The sequence below is a fragment of the Bos grunniens genome, chromosome 8 (genome assembly GCF_055505025.1).
Source record: "Bos grunniens cultivar Pamir isolate PY7600 chromosome 8, Bosgru_T2T1.0, whole genome shotgun sequence".
Taxonomy (NCBI): domain Eukaryota; kingdom Metazoa; phylum Chordata; class Mammalia; order Artiodactyla; family Bovidae; genus Bos; species Bos grunniens.
This window is the reverse complement of record NC_141172.1, coordinates 85,300,129-85,324,879: the sequence shown is the minus strand read 5'-3', so window position 1 is coordinate 85,324,879 and position 24,751 is coordinate 85,300,129. Positions and strand designations below refer to the sequence as shown.

The 24,751-nt window shown below is 45.1% G+C and overlaps 1 protein-coding gene and 2 pseudogenes across 1 annotated transcript in view; all 3 read right to left on the bottom strand.

Moving 5' to 3' along the window:
- Positions 1-13,730: 13,730 nt before the first annotated feature.
- Positions 13,731-15,978, bottom strand: LOC147367608 (spermatogenesis-associated protein 31E1-like; annotated as a pseudogene).
- LOC147367604 (spermatogenesis-associated protein 31E1-like) overlaps positions 15,974-24,751 on the bottom strand; it is a 29,364-nt gene continuing 20,586 nt past the window's right edge. Inside the window, exon 5 of the mRNA XM_086315657.1 lies at positions 15,974-24,751. This exon is cut by the window's right edge and continues 18,204 nt beyond it. The gene's annotated coding sequence lies outside the window, so the exon portion shown is untranslated.
- Positions 16,179-17,384, bottom strand: LOC147367607 (spermatogenesis-associated protein 31E1-like; annotated as a pseudogene).

Genomic DNA, 24,751 nt, shown 5'->3' with positions numbered 1-24,751 from the left:
TCTGTCATCCCCTTCTCCTCCTGCCCTCAATCTTTCCCAGCATCAGGAAATTATTTGATTTACAGTGTTGTATTACTTTCTGTGACATGTTTCTGCTTTGGCTTAGCTTCTTCATAACTTCATTCCTTCTGGAGCTCTTTCTTCACTCTTCTCCAGCAGCATATTGGATACCTACTAATCTGGGGAGTTCACCTTTCAGTGTCATATATTTTTGCCTTTTCATACTGTTCGTGGGGTTCTCAAGGCAAGAATGCCAAGTGGTTTGCCATTCCCTTCTCCAGTGGACCACTTAGCTACTAAACAGCTTTTTAGGGTTGCTGTGTGATGAAGCATTCAGACACTAGGGGGCGGTGTTATACAATGCAGACCTGGTCCAGAGTCTGGTAACACTGAAATCAAATTGGGATGCTATGGAAGTGACCACTTTTGAATATGTCCATGTTAAAGCTCTGCAGCAGTAAATATGATCAAAACACTCAAGATATAAAATAAAAATAAATTACTCCAATAGGAGTTATTCACTGTTCTTTGTTAATGTTTAATATTTTTAGTTTTAAATTCCATGTATTTGTACAATATATTAAAAATATTAAAAGATTTCATAACTATCCAGAATCAAAGGACATACATATATGTATACACCCATAACTAGATAAATTTTACTGTTGTAGTTCCAGCAGGAAAAAATGACCTCTGTTATAAAACAGCGCTTGACTTTTCCACACATATTTCTCTCTTTTCCTCAGATACCAAAAAAGTATCAATGAAGTTTATTTACTTATTTATTTTGTCTACAGAGTTGCTAATTACAAAATTGATAACTTGGACTGTCAAGAAAGATTAAATTGCCGGTCAAAATGGCTTTTGAAAGTTCTGTCTTAATATAACTCTTTTGTCATGCAAGACTTAAAAAGCCTTTGCTCTCAATAGATTTTATTGGTATCTATTTTCTTGTATATTTATTTTAAATATAATCCACCAAATCAAACACTTTTTATGTGTTTATTTTAAAGGACAATGCTACCTATGATATGTCTGTGGGAATTCAGAGCAGTTATTAGTCAGTGAAAATCAGGTGCCATTTCCCTGAATAGGGAATGAATGATGGGTGCTGTCCTTCTCTGGCTGTGGCAACCACTGATAACATTGCTCTGATAGCATCTGGGGCCAGCATGGAGAGCTCCAATACTTATGTGGGAAGGAATGAGATGGCTTCATTTCTCAAACAAAGTTATTCTCTCTCTGCCAGTGGGCCGACAGAGGAAGAATGGTTCTCTGCAAGTACCCGGGAAGCACACGAGACGGGAATGAACTTTTCTTCACCAACCACTCTGCGATGATGTGCAGATTCAGAAAAACTTTGGGAACTGGTTTCCCAGGCCCAGAGGGACAATGCTATGCCCAGCAGAGCTGGGGTGGGGGCTCCTGAGTGGTCCTGCAGAGGTCAATGCCCATCAGGCTTGGAAGAGCTGCCCAGAGTCCTGGAGTGCTTAGAAACTTGGTCATCCATTCCTTATCCATTCGTCCAGCTGTCCCTCCGACTCACATTTACGGAGTGCCTGTGTGTTCTGTGTCTTCTGCTTACAGAGGAGGAGACCAAGCAAGGGTGTGGATGGAGGGTGAGCCCAGGACTGAACTCTGGAGGGAACTTAGGCTCCGTGGTCTGTGGGAGGTGAAATATTCCTGCCTTAAGAATGAGTGAGCCATCACAAGTGTCCTTGCTGCTGAGATGTCAAGCACGAGGTGCCTGGAATCTACCTACTAGGAATGGCATATGAGGCTAGGGCACCGTCATAAGGGCTGTTCAGTGGAGGGGGTATATATGCATTGTGAGTGGGTGGAGTGGTGAGTGGAAGATGGGGAAGACTTTTTGACTGTGCATAGTGGGAGAGAGATGGGTGCTGCAGCAAGAAGGTGACTCAGGTTGGAAAAGGAAAGTAACTGCAGGTACCTTATGACATCTGCAAAGTCAAAGAGCTTACACACTCGGAAAAAAAGAAGGCCATCTTCCCTCACTCTAATGGAAAACTCCACATAACACCTGGAGCTAGGATCCTGTTGTCCAAATCCACATTCACTTCCAGGAATTTTCACCTGGGCTCAAGAGAGAGATGCTAGTTCCCAGTGATGGCGGTCCCCATGTTCTTGTCTACAAAATGAATATGTACTATGAAATACCAACACAAAGAAAATAAGAGTCATTGCAAAAAAAAAAAGATGAAAATGAACCCAACTCAAGGAAGGCAGGGATAGAGAAGGTAAGACCTGATACGAGCTATTGTTTTTCCCCTGGATACAGCTGTACCTGAAGCTAAATATTGAGCATATTGGTTACCCTAGGTGAGATGCCCCTCCTGCTAGAGCAGGTTTGAATTGCATCTGTCATCCATATTCAAAATAGTCCATGTTCACTGATGTATCTATTCTTTGGAAATTCAGGAACATCCCTACAGTTGCCAGGCCTGAAATATATAAATTTCAGAAAAAGAAATATTGAATTCCAATGGCATTGTTTTTCTGAAAATTATCTGTGACACCAAGAAATAAAGGAACTAAATAGAATCAGGGAATTCGTTTATGCAGAATCAAACATAATCTTCAGGAAGGAAAAACACAATTACTTTGTTATCCATTTAATAAGCTATTGTCATCAATGATGACCTGCAGCTTTTCATAATTTTCTCCAAACAAAATCAGTCCACTATAACTCTGTTACTAGATATTGTGGCATTTATCTCATTATCCCCTATTTTACTTTTGCCATTCCTTAATCCTGACTCATTAATAAAAACATTTTTGTATTTGTTTTTTGCATTTTTTGCACTTGTTTGCCAACACCCTGCATACAACAGCTGGCTTTCTTCCCACTTCCATTTTTAATAACTCAGAAAATGTGGTGAAGATCAGAGGTCCCATAGTCTTAACAATGAAAGTGTTACAAGAATGACTGTCTTCTGCTCTCATCTTTGTGAACACAAAATGCCAGATCTCTATTTTGTATCCGTTTTCAAGCTCGACTTCCTGACATATTGTTTCCATTGTTAGGTCTGAGATTCAAAACTCAACAAGGTTAGGGATGATAAGAGCAGAAAGCCCTGTAGAGAACAAACCTTGTCCCAAGATCCGTGGTTATCAGGAATCTTTGTTTTCTCTTTCACAGCACACACTCTCTCATTTCTTTAGAAATGGTTGTATTTTTCCCTTCAAGGGAAATAATATTATGGTTCACTTTTCAGGTATAAATCATCTGGCTGATGCAGATTGTGAATTTTTTTTTAATTTTATTTTATTTTTAAACTTTACAATATTGTATTAGTTTTGCCAAATATCGAAATGAATCCGCCACAGGTATACCTGTGTTCCCCATCCTGAACCCTCCTCCCTCCTCCCTCCGCATACCCCCCCTCTGGGTCGTCCCAGTGCACCAGCCCCAAGCATCCAGTATCGTGCATCGAACCTGGACTGGCGACTCGTTTCATACATGATATTATACATGTTTCAATGCCATTCTCCCAAATCTCCCCGCCCTCTCCCTCTCCCTCTCCCACAGAGTCCATAAGACTGATCTATACATCAGTGTCTCTTTTGCTGTCTCGTACACCGGGTTATTGTTACCATCTTTCTAAATTCCATATATATGCGTTAGTATACTGTATTGGTGTTTTCCTTTCTGGCTTACTTCACTCTGTATAATAGGTTCCAGTTTCATCCACCTCATTAGAACTGATTCAAATGTATTCTTTTTAATGGCTGAGTAATACTCCATTGTGTATATGTACCACAGCTTTCTTATCCATTCATCTGCTGATGGGCATCTAGGTTGCTTCCATGTCCTGGCTATTATAAACAGTGCTGCAATGAACAGTGGGATACACGTGTCTCTTTCCCTTCTGGTTTCCTCAGTGTGTATGCCCAGCAGTGGGATTGCTGGATCATAAGGCAGTTCTATTTCCAGTTTTTTAAGGAATCTCCACACTGTTCTCCATAGTGGCTGTACTAGTTTGCATTCCCACCAACAGTGTAAGAGGGTTCCCTTTTCTCCACACCCTCTCCAGCATTTATTGCTTGTAGACTTTTGGATCGCAGCCATTCTGACTGGCGTGAAATGATATCTCATAGTGGTTTTGATTTGCATTTCTCTGATAATGAGTGATGTTGAGCATCTTTTCATGCAATAAATGAAGTTAAAACACTCTGGAGGTTGTGAATTTAGTGTTGAATTTCAAAAGATGCGGTTTCTATCTAGGCTTTAAATTTGAGTCTTTTTCACTGATTTTGGAGATCCTGAAGTCTTAACTCTCTCTATCAAACTGAGGAAGAGACAGGGGGTCCTGAGTCAAAGAAAAGACTGAGGATGGGAAAAGGAAGAGCAGAAAAATTTTACCTTCAAGAAGCGAGTGTGTTGGGACCCCTGACTAGATGGGGGGAGGTCTAGGGACTAGCTTGGTAGTGACCCTGCCCACTTATTCCCTCCCCTGCTTTGGCAGATGGATCATTAACTGTTTGTACACTATTCCTAGACACATTTACTTATTTAATTCTAAAGTTCATGAAAGGATGAACTTTTTAATTAACTTAAAAGGAAGGACTGTGAGGACGACAGATGTGAGACGATGGTTAATTTTCCTTCCCGGGGTCTAAGAGATATGAGCTTTTTACATTTTACAGTGAGTTGATCTTACTACAAACCAGCCCCTCCCTCCCAAAAAAGGGCTGTAGTGAAATGAGATAACTGTAGTACATACTTCCAGTGTGTCTAAAAGTAAGAAAGTGAAAGTGGTTTAGTCCTGTTCGACTCTTTGTGATCCCATGTACTGTAGCCCACCAGAATCCTCTGTTCATGGAATTCTTCAGGCCAGAATACTGGGGTGAGTAGCCATTCCCCTCTCCAGTGGATCTTCCCAACCCAGGGATCGAACCCAGGTCTTCCTCACTGCAGGCATGTTCTTCACCGTTTGAGCCACTAGGGAAGCCTGCTCTGTTCTAATTTTCTAACTCTGAAGCCTGCTCCACCCCCACCTCCAGGTTGGCTACATTTGTATGGCTTGATTCTGTGTCAGCCAGAGGTAGGGTCAAGAGGAACTGTCCCTAACTGGGGCAACCACGTTCTCTCTCCAGAACTTGGGAATTGGGATTGGGAGATGCTGGTCTGTCCTTGTAGATTATTTTAGAATATTTAAATTGGGGACCTCTCAGTAGCCATATTGGCCAAATACATAGAAAAGCAGATAGATTGAGTCTATAAAGAAAAGAAAAGCCACATTGGGAGAGGACCTGGGAGGATAGGGCAGAGGCCCCAGGGGAGAATTACTTAGAGCAGCTGGATCAGATCCTGAGCTCTTCCAGCTTCTGGTTCTGGTTCTTCTGGAAGCTTCCATGCCATTACAACGATGCCATCAGAAAAATCTCTCCCTTTTTGGATTAAATCACTGTGAGTAAATGTTCATTGCTCTCAAACAAAAGAACATTAGTTAGGATAGTAATATGTGTAGAACATTGTATTAAACAGAAAAAGAATGGAAAAGTACTTCTGGGCAGAGATGACTTACCCATCTCCTCTACCTTCCTCTGTGAAAAATCACTTAAATAGCCCCTTAATATTAAGTCTTAATAATAAGAGGTAGTCAGCCATTTCAAAGTTAAACTAGTTATTGTTTATTAGATAGTGTGGTTAAAATAACCAAAAGTTAAATCTGGGGGATTTCAAGACAAGACGTGGTGAGATCACACTTGGGGATTTCATGACAAGATGTGGTAAGATCACAGGATCTTAGTGCTGAAAGATCCATGCACCTGTGCTCGAATCTGCCTGCCATGTCCCCTGAGTGCACCCTCCATGTGGAGTGAGTCCCACTCATTGTCCCCCTTATTTCCTCAGTGTCTCAGATGAGGAAGAATCAACCCAATCTCACTGCAAGCCACTGCTGTGGAGCTGCTTTTTGCCGTCTTTGGACCCAGTCACCTGTAAACACACATTCAGTAGTCCTGATGCTGAAACTGTCCCCAACATGATGCATGAGGCCAAGGTGAGCAAGTTCTGCTCTCAGGGAGCTTCAGTGTGGGCACCCAGGCATTCAGCCACTTCGTTGTGGCTCCACAGTTTTGAGCCGGTTTCAGTCCCTTAGGAATTCCTGAGATTTCAAGTGTTCCTGTAGTTACCCACACCTAGGTCAGCTCTAAATGGGGTTGACTTGGGTCAGATGTGACTTCAAATCAACTCAGAAAGCAAATTCTTGTAATTGTTTGCAAAAGCATCTCCATACTACAAATTCCTTCAATCCTGCCTCCATAGCAAACCACCAAAAGCCAGGTCTTGCTAAAGTACTTTTTTAACCCTTCTTGTCTTTCTTTATATTTTTAAAAAGATATGTGTGCCCTTCTGCAATTTGCATTTGTATAAGCCCCCAAATCTGAACTGGTCTACTTTTGCACATTTACAGTGATGCCAATTTTTTCAAACAGACAAATATGCAAATGTTTAAATTGGGTTTTAAAATTCAGAAACTTTTTTTTAACTGAGATAGGAATGAAAATAAATTGTAGCAGGTGTAATAAAATGAATTTTGCTGGGCTTCCCTGGTGGTCCAGTGGCTAGGACTCCACACTTCCAATGTAGGCTGCCCGAGTTCAATCCCTGGTCAGGGAACTATAACAAATCTCACCCGCCATAACTAAGAGTTCACATCCTGAAAAGATCCCACATACTCAAGGAGGATATGTCTTGCATGCCCACAATTAAGACCTGGGAGAGCTGAATAAATAAATATTATTAAAAAATCTTTTTCCAATCTTAGTGTCATTTTAAGCTTAGACACTTCAACAGTGACACCAATAATCAGTCATGCATTGATATAGCTGTTTCCTTTACCAGAAAAATCAAAATAGTTCAGAAAAGCGAAGTTTTGAGTCTTTGGAGGAAGATCTGAAACAAGTTGAACCTTTGAATGACATCAGAATAGAATTCCCTGTCATTGTCATTGGAGAGCTGTGTAAACCAGCTGGATCTATAAATGTACGAGATTTGGCAGAAGATGCTATCCTATAAGGAATGTGCTAGAATCCTGTTATTCCTACTAACTTGACAAATTGTACTAAGCATCCAGAAGGGAATTCTCCTGTCATATCCTGTTATGGACATGGATTATGTCCCTGCTGATATTAATATGTTGAAGTCATAACCCCCAGGAACTCAGAATGTGACCTCATAGGGAAGAAAGTTCTTTACAGAGATTACCAAGTTAAACTCAAGTCATTATAGTGGGCCTTACTCCAATATGACTGGTGTCTTTATAAAAAGGGGAAATTTGGACACTTGACACGTGCACACACACCTAGAGGGAAAAAAATATGAAGACCCAGGAAGAAGATGGCCATCTACAAGCCAAGAAGGGAAGCCTGAAACACATCCTTCTGTCACTGTCCCTGCTGCTGCTGCTGCTGCTAAGTCGCTTCAGTCATGTCCGACTCCGTGCGACCCCATGGACTGCAGCCTACCAGGCTCCTCCGTCCATGGGATTTTCCAGCCAAGAGTACTGGAGTGGGGTGCCATTGCCTTCTCCAGTCACTGTCCCTAGAAGGAATCAATTCTGTCTACACCTTGACTTTGGACTTCTGGCCTCCAGAACTGTGAGACAGTGAAATTTTGTTATTTAAGCCCCTCTGTCTGTGATGCTTTGTTATGGAGCCTCAGCAGACTGATACATGTCTTATCACAATAGCACAATAGAACCATAGGGTGGCAGAGCTGGGAGGGTTTGGGGTCTCCATTTAGACTACAGCTGTGCAGAAAAACCACAGCGCAAGCCTAGAATGTGAATACATATATAATTCTAAATTTCTTAGTGGGCATATTTTTAAAAAATAAACAAGTGAAATTAATTTTGATAATGTGTATATAATTTTGATAATACATTTTATTTAACCCAATATATTCAAATATTATTCTTACAAGTTATCTTATATACTAACAAGACATTTAATCTTCTGTTCAATGTCTTATGTCTTTGACATATAGTATGTGTACTTTGGAGGTTTCTACAGTAGCTCTGTGGTAAAGAATCCAACTGCCAATCCAGGAGATATGGGTTTGATCCCTGGGAAGATCCCCTGGAGAAGGAAATGGCTCCTTGCCTGGAAAATCCCATGGACAGAGGAGCCTGGCAGGCTACAGTACATGATGGGGCGGCAAAATAGTCAAACATAATTTAGTGACTAAAAACAACAAATGTGAAGTTTATGCTCATAAAGCATCTAAATGGTAGTAAAAGTTAGAGATATGTTGGCCAATCAAGTTTATTTTGAAAGAAAACTTGAGAATGAAATAGTTTCTCCCTGCACCATTCTTCCTAAAGTTTAGTTTTGTGTTTTCAATATTTGCTATGGATTCACGCTCTTTCTTTTGTGTGTGTGTGCTAATATCTCATCTTGGTAATATTATCCTTCCTGATATTAGGGGGACTGGTCACTAGATAATCAGAAGCACATGACAAGCCTATTATCTTTCATTTTCTCTCGAACAGTAAAGAGGTTTCTAAAAAGGTAATGCCAGGAAGAGGATCAGATCACAGCATTTGACACAGTGAGGACCTCAGCCCTGCTTCACACCTCACTGCCTGTATCACTGATCATCCTGCTCACAGCGCCAATCCTCTTGCTGTTCTTGAACCCAGGGTAAGCAAAGCACGAGCTAAGAGGCTGAAAGGAGGTTCGAGGAGGCAGAGAAACTCCAGACACATTTATTCTCTTCTGGCAACAGTCATGGCATAACCTAACACAACACAACCTCTCTCCTGGCTGACGCAGCAGCCTCAACTGTAGACACGCTATATTCTCTGCTGGGGCCCAGCCCCAGCAGGATCCAGGGGTACCCTCAGGATGACGGCATAGGCAAAAGGACAGCAAAGCAAAGAGAACAGAGGTTTGATCTTCCTCGATTAACACAGAAAGCCAATAAAGCTCCTGTGTTCCAAGGAGTCATCCTGAAAGAAGAACAGAGAGAGAAAAGGAGAGAAAAGGAAAAAAGAATGACATGGGGAGACCAAGCTTTGGTGAGCGAGGCCCATAACTTTATCTTCAAAAGGAACTTTTATACCTTGACTTGTACATAGAGGGAAATGAAAGATGCAAAGTCATACAGAGTCAGCGCAAACATTACATCTGTTTTGTCTTTATCAAAACCAGGATTTTTTTCTGCATACCTTTCCCATAAACAATGTTGTGTACATTATCTTCTGGCCTTGGAGGCCTATGGACATTTTATGACCCTTTTTTTGATAAAGGTTTCTCAACCAGAAAACTTATTTTCCCTTGAAGTGTTTTTTCTTTATACTTCTAATCTATGTCGGCCTCAGAAAGTGCTAAACAGAGTTACATTCTCCTGGAGCAAAGGTGCAGTGAGTTACAACAAAGAAAGAACCAATCAGCTCAAAGGTCTGATGTGGTTAATTCCAAGGCTGCTACTTGTTTTTCTTACATTCCAACTATGTTAACCAATGCACTCCCAGGTGCACAATGGATAAGGGATATGGGAACTCGGCAGCAAGCATTGGCCTAGTAATGAAGCCCTTTACCAGCCCTTTACCTTTATACTATCTATTCTAATAATTTTTCATCCCTTAAAGGACTCTATACTCATTAGGACTTTTAGAATGTTTTGGCTTCCTGTGCCTTTCAAGGTTAGGGAGTTGTGAACAATCATGTGTGTTAATTGCAAGAGTATGAATAAACCTGTCAGGCAAGCTAAAATGCCAACAGAGGGGTTAAAATAGAAATATTCCTTTCATGCCCAGGAGACTTATTAACTAAAGCCCTAAGTTGATTTTTTCCAGAGAAAGGTGGTCTGGGATAGCCCCCTGTTAATGTCAGAAGAGTTGGTGAAAGGCACAAAATAGTAAGACAGACAGATTCTGGTTTTGGAGTAGATGCTCAAGCAGATTCAGGGGGTCCCTTGAGCCATGATCCACCTTGCTCGTCATGGCTCTTCCACATGACCTTGTCATGGGTGGGATCTCCCGTGGTGGCTCCAGGCAATTCTCCCCTCGCCTCTGGAGGCAGACGCAGCAGACACAGCCTGGTCACAGCAGCAGTAGTGCCCACGACTACATGGGTGGAATCCATACAGGTGTACTGCACACTGTAACCCAAGATCGAGTGAGCGCCTCCTGACGGGCATGCGCAGTGCTATAATGATCTCAGCTGTTACAAGGTTCAGTTCTGTTTAGTTCCTCGCTCAGTCATGTCTGACTCTTTGAGACCCCATGGACTGCAGCACGCCAGGCCTCCCTGTCCTTCACCAACTCCTGGAGTTTACTCAAACTCATGTCCATTGAGTGATGCCATCCAACCATCTCATCCTCTGTCCTCTCCTCCAGCCTTCAATCTTTCCCAGCATCAAGGTCTTTTCAAATGAGTCAGTTTTTCCCATTAGGTGGCCAAAGTATCGGAGTTTCAGCTTCAACATCAGTCCTTTCAATGAACACCCAGGACTGATCTCCTTTAGGATGGACTGGTTGGATCTCCTTGCAGTCCAAGGGACTCCTAAGAGTCTTCTCAACACCACAGTTCAAAAGCATCAGTTCTTTGGTGCTCAGCTTTCTTTATAGTCCAACTCTCACATCCATACATGACCACTGGAAAAACCATATCTTTGACTAGAAGGACCTTTGTCGTGTGTGTGAAGTCATTCAATCATGTCCAACTCTTTGCGACCCCATGAACTGTAGCCTACCAGGCTCCTCCGTCCATGGGATTTTCCAGACAAGAGAACTGGAGTGGGTTGCCATTTCCTTCTCCAGGGGATCTTTCCAATCCAGGGATCGAACCTGGGTCTCCGCATTGTAGGCAGACACTTCACCGTCTGAGCCACCAGGGAGCCAGACCTTTGTTACAAGGTCCTTATTTACAAAACATGAACAGGCCACCTTGGCTAATTTGCTGTCTCTCCACAATGCCTGTTCCTCTTTCATTTTGAAGTATATTCTTTCCACTTTGGTCCTAAAAGGGATGATGAGAATGCAAGCGTGGCCCTGAGTGGCCTAAGCAGCAAAAGATTTTGCAGGTCTACATGAGCTGAAACCTTTTGATTATTCTGTTCAGAGGCAATGGTTACAAAAGGACAAAAGCGTGGCCATTTCTACAAGCAGGGAACCCAGTCTGGGGCAATGCTGACAATATCTGGGTGCCGTGGCGTTCTGGGGGTGTGGGGACGGAGTGCTGTCACTGGTCTTTCCCCTGTGCTGCCAGTTTGTTAAGTGACATCAGACCCACCTTGAAGGACCTGTCAGTGGGTGGATACTCAGATCATAAAGAACACCTGTGAGGTGTGTGTGGGAAGGCCCAGAGAGAGGTCTCTGTGGGATGCCCTGAAAGGTCTCTGGGTGAGATTTCTCAGAGTGGGTGTATGGGAGGTCCCCATGTGGGGCCAGTGTGGGTCTTGTGTGGGGACTCCTAGTGGGAGATACCCGATTACTGACTTTTCTGCCCATGAAAGCAGGGGAAGGGCTCAGAGACTTTCTCCTTCTGGTTTCTTGCTGCTCTGTAGGTGTCCCTCTGTGTCACTTCTCTGGACAGGTGTCTAGGGGGTCCAGATCCCCCCCCACTTCAGCACTCAGCTCTGAATGCCTCTGAGAGGACCGGGCAGCAGCCAGGCTCAAGGTTCCTCCTCTGTGCCCCCCTCTCCTGAGCTCTGGAAATCACTCTGTGGCCTAGGTCTCCATCCCCCCACTCCACAGGCCCCAAATGGGGCCCAACTGTGTGTCCGCCCTGGAGAATTAGACACAGAGTCAGGGAAAAACCACAACATAAGCAGGCCTAGCCCCGCTGCCCCACCCCACCCTGGTCCTGGTCCCACATGTTGGCATCCTGGTGAGCATGAGGGCAGAACCAGTCCTGCTGTATCCAGGACCAGGGGCACCTCCTGGAGCAGGATTCCCCACCATGGGAATGTCTGTGACACAGAGCCCTGAATTGCTCTAGGGAATTGCTCCCATCTGCCAACTTTCCCATGTCAGCAGGCCTGGGGAGGAAAGCTGATGGCACCTTCCACAGATAGGTCACTTCCCACCCACTGGGTGACACTATCTGCTAGCCTCTTCTACCCTGGGCTCTGGGGTGAGCAAGGCTGAGGGCAGGGGAGACTTGCTATGACCCCTGCACAGTTCCTGGACCTGTCGAGCCTCACCTTTTCCCTGGGAGCCTCCTTGGGCCACACACGTAGGGAGAGGTCACAGACTACGAGTCAGTCCAAAGCTCCCAGTCTTGTGAAAGCTGATTATTTACACTGTGGAGAAGTGAGGCTTCCCTTCTTGGAGGCTCCACTCCTCTGGGAGCCTGACCCTCTGGGGAGGAGCTCCAGGTGGCTTCACACAATCTGGGCTCTGAGAGCTGGAGTAGGGGGGAGACTCTGGGATGGGGCTGCCAGGAGCCACCAGGCTCCTAATTTCCTTCCTCTGGGCCTGTAGTTGTGGTGGGATGCCAGGGGCTCCTTGGTCACTGCACCATCTATGGACATCTATGCCACCTGCCTCCTTCCCCTGCATCCCACCCTAGGGGCACAGCGCCCCACCCTCAGACAGGGAGGTGACTGCACACAATCATGCCCTTGCTCTCACCCCAGGGGAGGTGGGTGCTGTGAGCAGGGCTGTCCTCTCCTCCGGGACAGAGGTGTACTGGCCCTCGGGGGCCTCCATGCTTCCACACTGCACACCCTCAGAGCTGAGACTGTGGTCCTCATCCTCGGCTCTGCTCCAGAGCATGAGAAAGACAAAGGGAGGGTGACGCTCCTGGCCCATCTCAATCCCAGCTCCTTCTAGGAGAGAGGGGGCTTCGAGGGCAGCGTCATGTAATCCCACCTTGACATGGGAAAAAGATTTCTCCGTCCTCTGGACTTGGGCCAGCACTACCCCCAAGCTCCCCTTCTTATTCCAACATGTGAACTTGTCTCTAATACTTTCTGAGCATGCAGGGAATTTCAGCCTCTGCAAAGCTCTTCCCCACAGCCACACAAGTTCAAGGCAGACAGAGAGATGGAGAGGACTGAGCTGGATCCTGAGGAGGAGGAGGTCTTTAGGTTTCGTTCACCTTGGCATGTCCTGAATGCCGTTTCTTGTTTCTGTAACGCTGGTATTGTGGACACTGAAGGTGCAGTGAGAGAACCGGGGTGAGGGTGAGCATCCTACTGAGGTCCACCTCCCTCCATGGCCCTGTCCATCTGGAAATCACAGCAGGCACCTGGGAAGAAAGGCTCCTCATCACTTCCGCCCAGCAGGACACTACAGACCACCATTTCTCATGAGGGAAAACACTGATTGCAGAAGAGAATAAAACTTTTGGTAGGAAGAAGCCATTAGCACACAGAGGGCACGCTAACATGAGAGGGAAAAAATGTGTTTTTTTCTGCAAGACATGCTTTTTCTCTTGGAGAAGAAGATTCCTACCAGGAATACTTTGACAAGCATGTCTGATTGACCAGAAGAGGTGGATTTCTGAAAGAGACATTTCCTTGGAGAGTGGAGGGGACAGCTTGGGAGACTTGTCACTCTGATCCATGCTGGCAGGCTCTGCCTGGTGGGGGAACCTGGCTCTCTGGGTGGGACGGCCACTTGCTGTCCCTGGGACTGGCCCACTTATTCCTTTTTGGACAGATGTGGCCAATGAGGGTAGCTTGGTGATCACCGGCTTGGTGATCACCGGCTGTATTTCTCACTATCCTTTGCTCCTGGAAGCAGAGCAACCTATGTTGGCAGCAATGTGGACTTAGTCAGTTCTGCTTTTCACCAATTTAACTCCAAGGCGTGAGGTCCATGGTGAAACACTGTCTTCTTTAGGATTCATCCAACAGCTGTCAGGAGAGTCTGAGCCTCAGCAGTCCTGCTGTCCATAATCAATCTACTTTTGCTGGTTCCTGGCTCTGGGCAGTGGCTGCAGCAGGCTTGCCTTTTTGCAGGGGCTCTTCTGATCCTTTGCATTTATTGGAGAAAATCCACTGCAGAAGCTGCTTAATTTTTTTTTAAGTGGCTTTCTGAAAGAACCTGTCCCTTCTTCTGGATTAACTGTCACAACTTGCTTCTTAGGGACTCAGCTGATTCCTGTTTCTGGCCAGGGTGGCTCATCCTATGGGTCTGGTAGGTGCTCCGTTCTGCCAGTCCTTCTGTATGCTGTCCTAGTTTGTGCCTCCTCTAAATCTCTCGCCCATCAGTGGGGACAAACTTCTTGCTCAGGCTCTTATATTTGGGACTGCCATCTCAGGGCCACCTGCTTCCCTGGCTGCTCCCTCCACTCGATGCAACATCTTAGTCTTTCTGGGAATTGGACACGTCTCCACTGGACAAGGTCTGGGAACAGGACAGAGGAATGATGTTTGCAGCAAGGAACATATTCCAGTGACAGTCTTGGAGAAACGTATCAGTTGCACAGTCTGGAAGGAGCACAGCAATGGCACAGCCTTGAGCCTGTTTCTGCTGGTCTGTGAACCCTTGGAACGACACTGCCTCAAAGCGTAAGTCTTCTGGATTTGAGGCAATGGACTTTGTATTGAACTTGGAGACCGTGATCTCCTCAAATACATATTAATGATTAGGGATTTGATCAGCACACTAGGTCCCAAAGTACCTTTCCAAGCACAGTCCCCCTCCACAACCTCTTGTTCTGTGGAAGGATGGGAACACTCATCAAGTCCCATGACTGTCACACTAGAGCAAGATTCTAGGGAGGCTCACCTCTCAGATTCTGCCTGTTGTTCATTCCTGACCTTTGCTGGATTTGAACTGGGCTCCAGGCTGCCTTTGTCAGTCCCCACAACAGATTCACACACCAAATTCTGCCCACAAAGTTGTATATGGAAGCCTACGAATGTGGCTTGTCTTCCCGTCCAGTTAGAGGGACCTCTGAGTGCTTACGCATGTCACCAGGTGGGGGTCCTCCCAGAGGCCCCTGGGTTTCCTCACTCACCTGTGAGTGAGCTCAGAGGGGACTCTCAGAATCGACGTGGGGGCACTCATCACTTTCTCTCCTGAATGGGGCTGAGCAGATTTCCCCAAGCCCTCAGTTAACTGGGCTTTTGAGTGGTCCCAGATTCACAGGTGGCCTTCAACATGGACCCTTGAGCCTTTTTTAACTTCCAGCTAAGTATGAACTGGAGGACCTTGGAGGATAGGTCCCGCCTGTGCCTCACCTAAAACGTTATTTTATGTGCTTCCAGCTCCTGTTGAACATAAGGACTGAGAACAGTAACTCATGGGAGGAGTTCACGGAGGCTTCCCCATCCTAGGAGGAGTCTGGGATTTTCTGTCTCCGTGGGAGCATGTGTCTCTCCAAGAATGTCTAAAACAAGCTTGGCAGCAAGCCTCAATGGACATTCACAGGTATCTCACTCTCACAGATTTGCTCTGACATCCTCTCTATAAGGACTCCTGAGACTTCTGGATGCCTCGTGCCTGGGCTCAACTCTTTTCCTGACTCAGGTTTCACTCTTGAATCCTTCACTGGGGGTTGACTGAGATCATGTACAGATCTCTTAGGATCCTCCCCCATGCTCTGCCCTACATCATGGCACAGTCTGTCCCTGGTGGCATCTGTGCTGGGCACCTTCAACCTCATCTTCTGTATGTCTTGGCTACTTTTTCCTGGACCTGCCGAGGGCCTTGAAGGCTCCTTCTTGCCCTGTGCCTGCCAAGGTCTTGGGAATTGATCCTGAGGTGGTATCAGCTTCTGAGGTGCTTGGACTTTTCAGGGCACACCACTCTGTTCCTGTATGAACCTTTTGGAAAGATGGTGCTCCAGTTCCTCCAAAAAATTAGGGCTAGTCAAATCCTCAGGAAGGATGGAGACAGAACTGTGGGCCTGGGAAGACCTGTTCTCCTGGGAAAGGTTGGGAGTGACCTGGCTAAACGCCTGCTGAAATCTTTTGACCAAATCAGGTAAATTTCTTCCACTCTCTAGTTGCTTTTATAAAAAAGTGACATTCCAGGCTTTGAGCTGCATTTGAGATGAAAGATTGTGCCTTATTTTTTTGGACTGCAAAATATTTCACAGGTCCTAATCTGGTATTATAAAGAAGATAGTCGGACTGGGAGACAGGTGAGAGATGGGCAGTGCTCTCTAACTGAGCTTGAGGTTGTGGTTGACATCAGGGCATGGTTAGGAGCCAAGGGTACAGGTCAAACCTGAGTCTCCATCTGAGCCTAAGTTGGTGGTTGTTGACACTGAAGCATGGTTGGAGCCATGAGGTGTGGGTGGGCCTGGGTCTCCATGGAAGCCTCAGATGATGGCTGACATTGGGCATGGTTGGAGGCAAGGGTAGGGGTCAGCCCTGAGTATCCATATGACCTAGAGGTGATGGTTGCAATGGGGCGTGATTGGAGTCAAGGACTGAGTTTGAGCCTGGACCACAGGGTGACGAAAGGCTTGACCATTGATGAGTTTTGAAGGTAAATTTAGCTTGAATTTGAAATGGCTCAGCCTTAGAGCATTCATTAAATAGGATAGGATATAACTCTAGAGGGGACCCAGGTACTGTGACAGTAGCCACCAGAAACTGTGAAGAAAAGGTAGACCCCAGAAGAGCTAGCTGCCTGTCTTCTGTAGATTGTCCCCCAAAATGTCAGAATATGGGGGCTTCTCAGGACCAAGCAACTGTTCAGGTTTGCCTTTTAGCTCCAGAAGTGTTGGCACCCAAGGTGTCCTTCATGTCATCTGGTGACTGAATCTTCTTTTCCAAAGTATTCAGGTAGTAGCCTGACTCCTCCTCTTTTTCATTCTCTTTCCAAATCTTCAGTTTTACTCTCTTGTGATTAGTATCTCCAGCAGTTTCTGGACATCCACGTTGACATGGTATCTGCCTGCCTGTTTGTGGGGTCTTCCCCAAATGAAGCAACTGATGGGTGGAGGGGAAGGTGTTCTTGCCTGAATTCAAAGTGTGTCAAGGTGGAGAAGCTCCAGGCACTGGGGGCTACCAGCAAGAGAGGGTTGAAAAGGGACAACTTGAATGGACATGTGCTGAGATGACTGGTCTCCAAGAGGAGAGTGATGACCTGTGTGGCATGGCGCTCAGTGGCAGTGCCACCGGGTCACCCTGAGTGAGATTCAGCATGGCACCTGATGGAGGTGAGGCAGAGAAGGCTGTCAGAGGTGGAGGGCAGGGCCCTACATGGGGTGGGAAGGGGAAAGAGCAAGTGACCATGGTGAAAGCTGTCCAGGAAGAAGAAACTCTCTAGTGTTGGAGAGGCACTAAGGGATGAATTTGAATGAATGGCAGAATGCAATCACTGAGCCTGGAGAAATGGTAGAAGCCCAAGGTAGTGGCCGCTTGGCCAGAGGAGTTGGGGACATGTTGGACGAGCCTCTTCCCTGCATTGTTGATGGGCTCCAGCAGATACTGCTTTGCACATCTAACCAAATGTCTTCACAGGACACCTGATGAAAGCTGTACGATCAGCAATCCTCTCCAGGTGGCTGAAGGAGACATAAGGAACAAGTTGTAGCCAGGAGCTGCCCGGGCCAGATGAGCCGGGCAGGCCAGGCAGAGGTGGGCACCTGCATCCCATGGCTCTCCACAGCCCCCAAGATGCCATCACAATATTACTGCTGTCCGTCACACCCGGGCTCTTACCATACCCAGCCCCCAAGACTCCCCCTCCCAGCTCAGCCCCAGGCTCCCGGCAGCCCTGTGCTCATAGCAGAAACTCTGGGAAGAAGAACCCAGGAGACAAGGGGAAGATTCTTTACATTTGCAGAAGTGAAATCAGGCCCCGGACTCATTCCAGTTCTTCCAGACCATTTTGGCAACCTGGAAATTGGCAGATTGGGGCATGGTTGTGAAGGCAGCAGCCTAGGGATCTTATAGGAGGCTGAGTGCCCTGTCCCTTTAAGTGGGGGGATACTGGAGCCCAAGCACCAGCATCTAAGGCCACAGGATCCCTAAGAGTAATGATGAAACTCATGAAAGCATGTATGATTTACAAAGTGCTTCCTCATCCTTCACCCCTTGCTGATCTCGCAACCCCTGCTGTGCAGGAGAATGGACCAGGGGCACTGCACAGACGAATCTGAGCAAAGTTGAACAACTTGTCCTGGTCGAACCCTGCAGTCTCACCTCCCAAACCAGAGTTACTGGTGCAATGCGTTCCACATGCACCTGCTGGGCCACACCCTTTTCCAGCTCCCTCACAGCTTCATCCTACACATGGAATCTGGGAAGTATTTGGGTTCTGCTCTCCTACCCAGAAGCATCCCTGGCGGTTCTATTTCCTGAGTGGCAGGCCCTGCTACCTGTGTTCTCAGAGACCATGGACCTGGGCCCTCAGGGCCACAGTCAGTTCAGTTCAGTCGCTCAACTGTGTCTGACTTTTTGTGACCCCATGAACTGCAGCATGCCAGGCCTCCCTGTCCATCACCAACTCCCAGAGCTTGCTCAAACTCATGTCCATTGCGTCGGTGCTGCCATCCAACCGTCTCATCCTCTGTTGTCCCCTTCTCATCCCGCCTTCAATCTTCCCCAGCATCAGGGTCTTTTCAAAGGAACTGGTTCTTCGCATAAGGTGGCCAAAGTATTGGAGTTTCAGCTTCAGCAACAGTCCTTCCAATGAATATTCAGGACTGGTTTCCATTAGGATTGACTAGTTGGATCTCCTTACAGTCCAAGGGTCTCTCAGAGTCTTCTCCAACACCACACTTCAAAAGCATCCATTCTTCAGTGCTCACCTTTCTTTATAGTGCAACTCTCACATCCATACATGACTCATGGAAAAACCATAGCTTTGACCAGACGAACCTTTGTTGGCAAAGTAATGTCTCTGCTTTTTAATATGCTATCTATATTGGGCATAGTTTTTTTCCAAGGAGCAAGCATCTTAATTTCATGGCAGCATTCATGATCTGCAGTGATTTTAGAGCCCCCCAAAATAAAGTCTCTGTTTCCACTCTTCCCCAATCTATTTGCCATGAAATGATGGGACTGTATGCCATGATCTTAGTTTTCTGAATGTTGAGTTTTAAGCCAACTTTTTTGCTCTCCTCTTTCACTTTCATCAAGAGGCTCTTTAGTTCTTCACTTTTTGCCATAAGGGTGCTGTCATCTGCATATCTAAGGTTATTGATATTCCTTGCGGCAATCTTGATTCCAGCTTGTGCATCATCCAGCCCGGCATTTCACATGATGTACTCTGCATATAAGTTAAATAAGCAGGGTGACAATATACAGCCTTGACTTACTCCTTTTGCTATTTGATACCAGCCTGTTGTTTCATGTCCACTCTGACTGTTGCTTCTTGACCTGTATATAGATTTCTCAGAAGGCAGGTCAGATGCTCTGGTATTCCCATCTCTTTTAGAATTTTTCACAGTTTCTTGTGAATCCCACAGTCAAAGGCTTTGGCATAGTCAATAATGCAGAAACAGATGTTTTTCTGGAACTCTCTCACTTTTTCGATGATCCATCGATGTTGGCGATTTGATCTCTGGTTCCTCTGCCTTTTCTAAAACCAGCTTGAACATCTGGAAGTTCACGGTTCACATATTGCTGAAGCCTGGCTTGGAGAATTTTGAGCATTACTTTGCTGGCTCTGTCAGTAAAGAATTTGCCTGCAATGCAGACCTGGGTTTTATCCATGGGTTGGGAAGATCCCCTGGAGAAGGGAAAGGCTACCAACTCCTGTATTCTGGCCTGGAGAATTCCATGGACTGTGTAGTTCATGGGGTCACAAAGAGTCAGATACAACTGATCAACTTTCACTTTGCTAGCATGTGAGATGAGTGCAATTGTGCGGTAGTTGGAATATACTTTGGCAATGCCTTTCTTTGGGATTGGAATGAAAACTGATCTTTTCCAGGGCCAGAGAGGTGGAGAATAATGCTTAAAGCACACAGGGCCGAAGGTGAGAACTCACCTTTTAAAGCTTCATTTCTCTTCCTGCTCCTGCTTCTCTCCCTCAGCTCCATTTGATGCTGAGAGAAAAGAAAAAAAGGACAGGGGATCCACTTTCTCTCTCCCTTCTCTAGGCAAGCATCAGACACTCAGTGGCCACTCATAATATGATTTTCTATGTTTAACAGAGCTCTGTCGGTTTTCTTTCCTTTCACTCATTTTTAAAGCAGATACTTCCTACCACTTTGGTTTCATATTTTTGGACTTAACAAAGTTGTGAATAGCAAGCACAGTCAAGGAAAATTGATACCTGCAGTAACCCATAGGAAATAAACTGTAGAGTTCCATATTCTGGTATTGTGATTATATTGTTTTATATTAAAAAAAGAAAAGAAAAGAATTTTTTTTAATTTTATTTTTCCCCATCTTGCAAAGTATAGTGACCCCTGTTTCCATTAAATTTGAATAAAGACTATTTTTGCTTGACCAAAAAAAAAAAAAAAATTAAAAAAAAAAAAAAAAAAAAAGCAGATACAAATATTTTCTGTTTTCCTTCTGTGAAGAACATAAAGAAGGATTTTCAACATGAGATTCACGCTGAACTTCTTTCATCACTGTTCCTCAGCTTAAGAAATGCGCACGTTCTCAGACCTAAGGGTGAGTGTGAGCGCTGTCAGTTAGGTCTCTGCTTCCTGAGACCAGGGCCCCTCCAATCCCTGCTCTGAGGCTCTCGGCACCTCAGCAGTGACCTCAGATTAGTCCTGGTCAGAGACACCTGTTCACATCTGGCGAACTGGTATCAAAGTCTGTCCTATGCTAAGGCTGAACTCAGTGTCCAGTCCTCAGACCCTGTATCTGGGGACTTGCCTGGGAGGCCTCCACCACCCCTGGAAACTAGTTTGAGATCTTTGGATTGAAATCGCAGTGTTCACGGTATGCCCTCCCATCCTGGTTTGTACCTAAAGGGATGATGCTCTATTCTTCCTTGAGAATAGATGTCCTGTTCTTTACCGTCCCAGGAGTCTTTCTAGTCGATTCAGAAATTTGGAAATAATAATAGTAAAGAAGAGAGCATCTTGTGCTTGTGAGTCTGGGCCAAGGGTCCCTTACCTTCCTGATCAATCATTAATCACCTCCAAAATGGAACTGGGGCCAAGTATCAAACTTCAGCCAAGTATCAGAAGTGCTTTTCAGAGCACAGAGAGGATTCTCCGTCATTTGATGCACACTGCTGCCTTCAGGAAACTGAGCAAAAGGTGTGCCCTGGGGGCTAAAGCCCTGGACCCCATCACAGAGCTGTGGTCTGGTCAGAGAGGGGTCCTGAGGGTGGGGAGGGAGGAATAGGGGAGGAGGCTGGACTGTGGTCCCTCCCAAAACATCCAGCCACACTCTTTGTCCTTGGTATCTCTCAGTCACTGAGGACGTTCAAGTGCCCATCAGTGTCCCAAAGGTGGGATCACAGTCCCCACCTGGAATTGGGTTAAATGGAAGCTGGGAAAATATGTAGTCAAGCTCCTTACAGGGATAAAATGGAAAGTTGACATTTTGCCTATTCCTTTCCTGCTTGTACAGTTGTGAGGTGGTAGGAGGCGCTGCTGCTATGCCCATGAAGAACTGCACCTTTGTTAGCTACAGTTCTGTGGGATATGAAAGCAAACCCCATTCAGTGTCAAAAAATCCAGTGGCCTGTCCATTGGGCGGCAGCCACAATAGCTGGAGCGTATGTGGACAAGCATAAGATGACTTAACAAGTTTATTCTGGAAGATTACAGACATTTTTGGTAGCTCTTTACACTGCATCACTCACACACTGAGGAATGTCATATCCTTTAACAGTGAGCAAAATGTTCACAAAAATTAAACTGGTCTCATATCTGGATAATCTGTAACATAGAAAACTTTTTCCTTTAAGTAATTCAGTCCTTGCATGAAAGTTGATCCAAATGTTAATGATTACACTTACGTGAATGAGACTTTAGGCATGAAATTCGCCCGAGGTTTATATTTTTCCTCATCTCACTAAAACACTCTTTTAGGGCCAGACGATGTCGGAAACATTTCTTTTTATTCTCCAGTAGTATACCACCTCACCTGCACTGGGTTCCAACATCCTCCTTTCGATGATTGTTCGGCAGCTAGTTGCAATTTTGGTGTTCTTGCAGGATATCATACACACATGTGCTTCTACTCCACCATCTTGCCACAACGAGCTGCTGAACAAGCATCAACAGGAGGATGTTGGAACCCACCAGAAAAAGACTCCCCACATCCAAGGATAAAAGAGATATCTGTATGCAGGTCAAAAAGCAACAGTCAGAACTGGACATGGAAAAATGGAGTGGTTCCAAACTGGAAAAGGGGTACATCAAAGCTGTATACTGTCACCCTGCTTCTTTAACTTATATGTAGAGTACATCATGTGAAATGCAAGGCTAGGTGAAGCACAAGCTGGAATTAAGATTGCTAGGAGAAATATCAGTAACTTCAGATACTCAGATGACATCACCCTTATGGCAGAAAGCGAAGAAGAACTAAAAAGCCTCTTGATGAAAGTGAAAGAGGAAAGTGAAAAAGTTGGCTTAAAACATAACATTCAAAATGGCATCCAGTTCCATCACTTCATGGCAAATAGAGGGGAAACAATGGAAACAGTGACAGAATGTACTTTCTTGGGCTCTAAAATCACTGCAGATGGTGACTGCTGCCATGAAATTAAAAGATGCTTGCTCCTTGGAAGAAGAGTTAAGACCAACTTAGACAGCATATTAAAAAGCAGAGACATTACTTTGCCAACAAAGGTCCATCTAGTCAAACCTATGGTTTTTACAGTAGTCATGTATGAATGTGACAGTTGGACTATAAAGAAAGCTGAGCACCAAAGAATTGATATTTTGAGCTGTGGTGTTGGAGAAGACTCTTGAGAGTCCCTTGGACTGCAAAGAGATCCAACCAGTCCATTCTGAAGGAAATCAGTCCTGAATATTCATTGGAAGGATGGATGATGACGCTGAAGCTCCAATACTTTGGCAACCTGATGTGAACAGCCGACTCACTGGAAAAGTTTCTGATGCTGGAAAACATTGAGGGCAGCAGGATAAGAGGGTGACAGAGGATGAGATGGCTGGACGGCATCACCGACTCGATGGCCATGGGTTTGAGCAAACTCAAAGAGATAGTGAAAGACAGGGAAACCTGTCCTGAGCTTGCAAAGAATCAGACATGACTGAATGACTGAACAACCAAACAACATCTGCACTGATGTGCTCACCAGCTGTGTTTATTGTCTACTCTCTTACTTTGCCAACAAAGATCCGTCTAGTCAAGACTATGGTTTTTCCAGTCATCATGTATGGATGTGAGAGTTGGACTGTGAAGAAAGCTGAGTGCCAAAGAATTGATGCTTTTGAACTGTGGTGTTGGAGAAGACTCTTGAGAGTCCCTTGGACTGCAAGGAGACCCAACCAGTCCATCCTAAAGATCAGTCCTGGGTGTTCATTGGAAGGACTGATGTTCAAGCTGAAACTCCAATACCTTGGCCACCTGATGCGAAGAGCTGACTCATTTGAAAAGACCCTGATGCTGGGAAAGATTGGGGGCAGGAGGAGAAGGGGACGACAGAGGATGAGATAGTTGAGTGGCATCACCGACTTGATGGACATGGGTTTCGTTGGACTCCGGGAGTTGGTGATGGACAGGGAGGCCTGGCATGCTGCAGTTCATGGGGTTGCAAAGAGTTGGACACAACTGAGTGACTGAACTGAACTGAACTGAACTAGTGGTAAAGAACCTGCCTGCCAATGCAGGAGATGTAAGAGACCTGGGTTCGATCCCTGGTAGGGACGATCCCTGGAGAAAGGCATGGAAACCCACTCCTGTATTCTTGCCTGGAAATTCCATGGACAGAGGAGCCTGGTGGGCTATGGTCCAGTGGGTCATAAAGAGTTGGACACGAATGATGCAACTTAGCACACACGCAAGCCTCATTATCATATTCTTATCCAAATTATTGAGGTATGATTCACTCGGTTTGTGGTAAGAATGAAACAAACTGCTTCACTAACTAACAAACAGAATGGAGAGAGGCACCCTTTAAAACACACCCATATTGCCATATACAATTCACAATTTGTAACTAAAAATGTGTGGAAACCAATCTTAGTAGACTGTTTAGACATTAAAGAGCTATGGGAAATAGGCTGCATTTTGAGTTTGCCTTATTCTATTTTCATTCAAAAATTTCTTTTCTACATATACCATATCTCTTACTAGAGGATTTTGGGTGCCTGTGAATCAAGGAAAATTTGCAAATAAGTCAAAATGTAACAGAAACTTCATTCACAGATGCTTCAGTTTTCTGTTTTATTGATACCACTTTATAGATGGACTGGAATCAACTAAAGCCTGTTGAAAATACATATGTAAATAGTAACTAATGGCTTTCATATTTTCATTACATTGAGAAAATTTATTCTCTTTTTTAAAAAGTACTTTGCAAGCAGATCATAAATCAATTTTTTAAAATGGCATCAGTCAGTCTCACCAGTTAAGAGTGACTGGAGCAGCCTCTGGGAGGACCTTTCAGGAAATTCACCCAAGTACAAAGAGGACTCCAATGTAAGCATAGCTGACATATCCAGTTTCTATCACCCCATTACCCCTGGCATTTTCTACAATATAAGTAGGTTTTGATTTCCATCTTCTATTTACAAAAATTTAAATCACATATAGAAAAACTTAGGAGATTCTGTGGACTATTACTTTTTATGAAGAGTGAATAGAAAAACAAATTAATATGTTATTTCTGATTCAATTTGGAAATGGAATTTAAGATTCACGTGAATAGTCTCAGGCTTTCCAGGTGGCACTAGTGGTAAAGAAACCGCCTGCCAATCC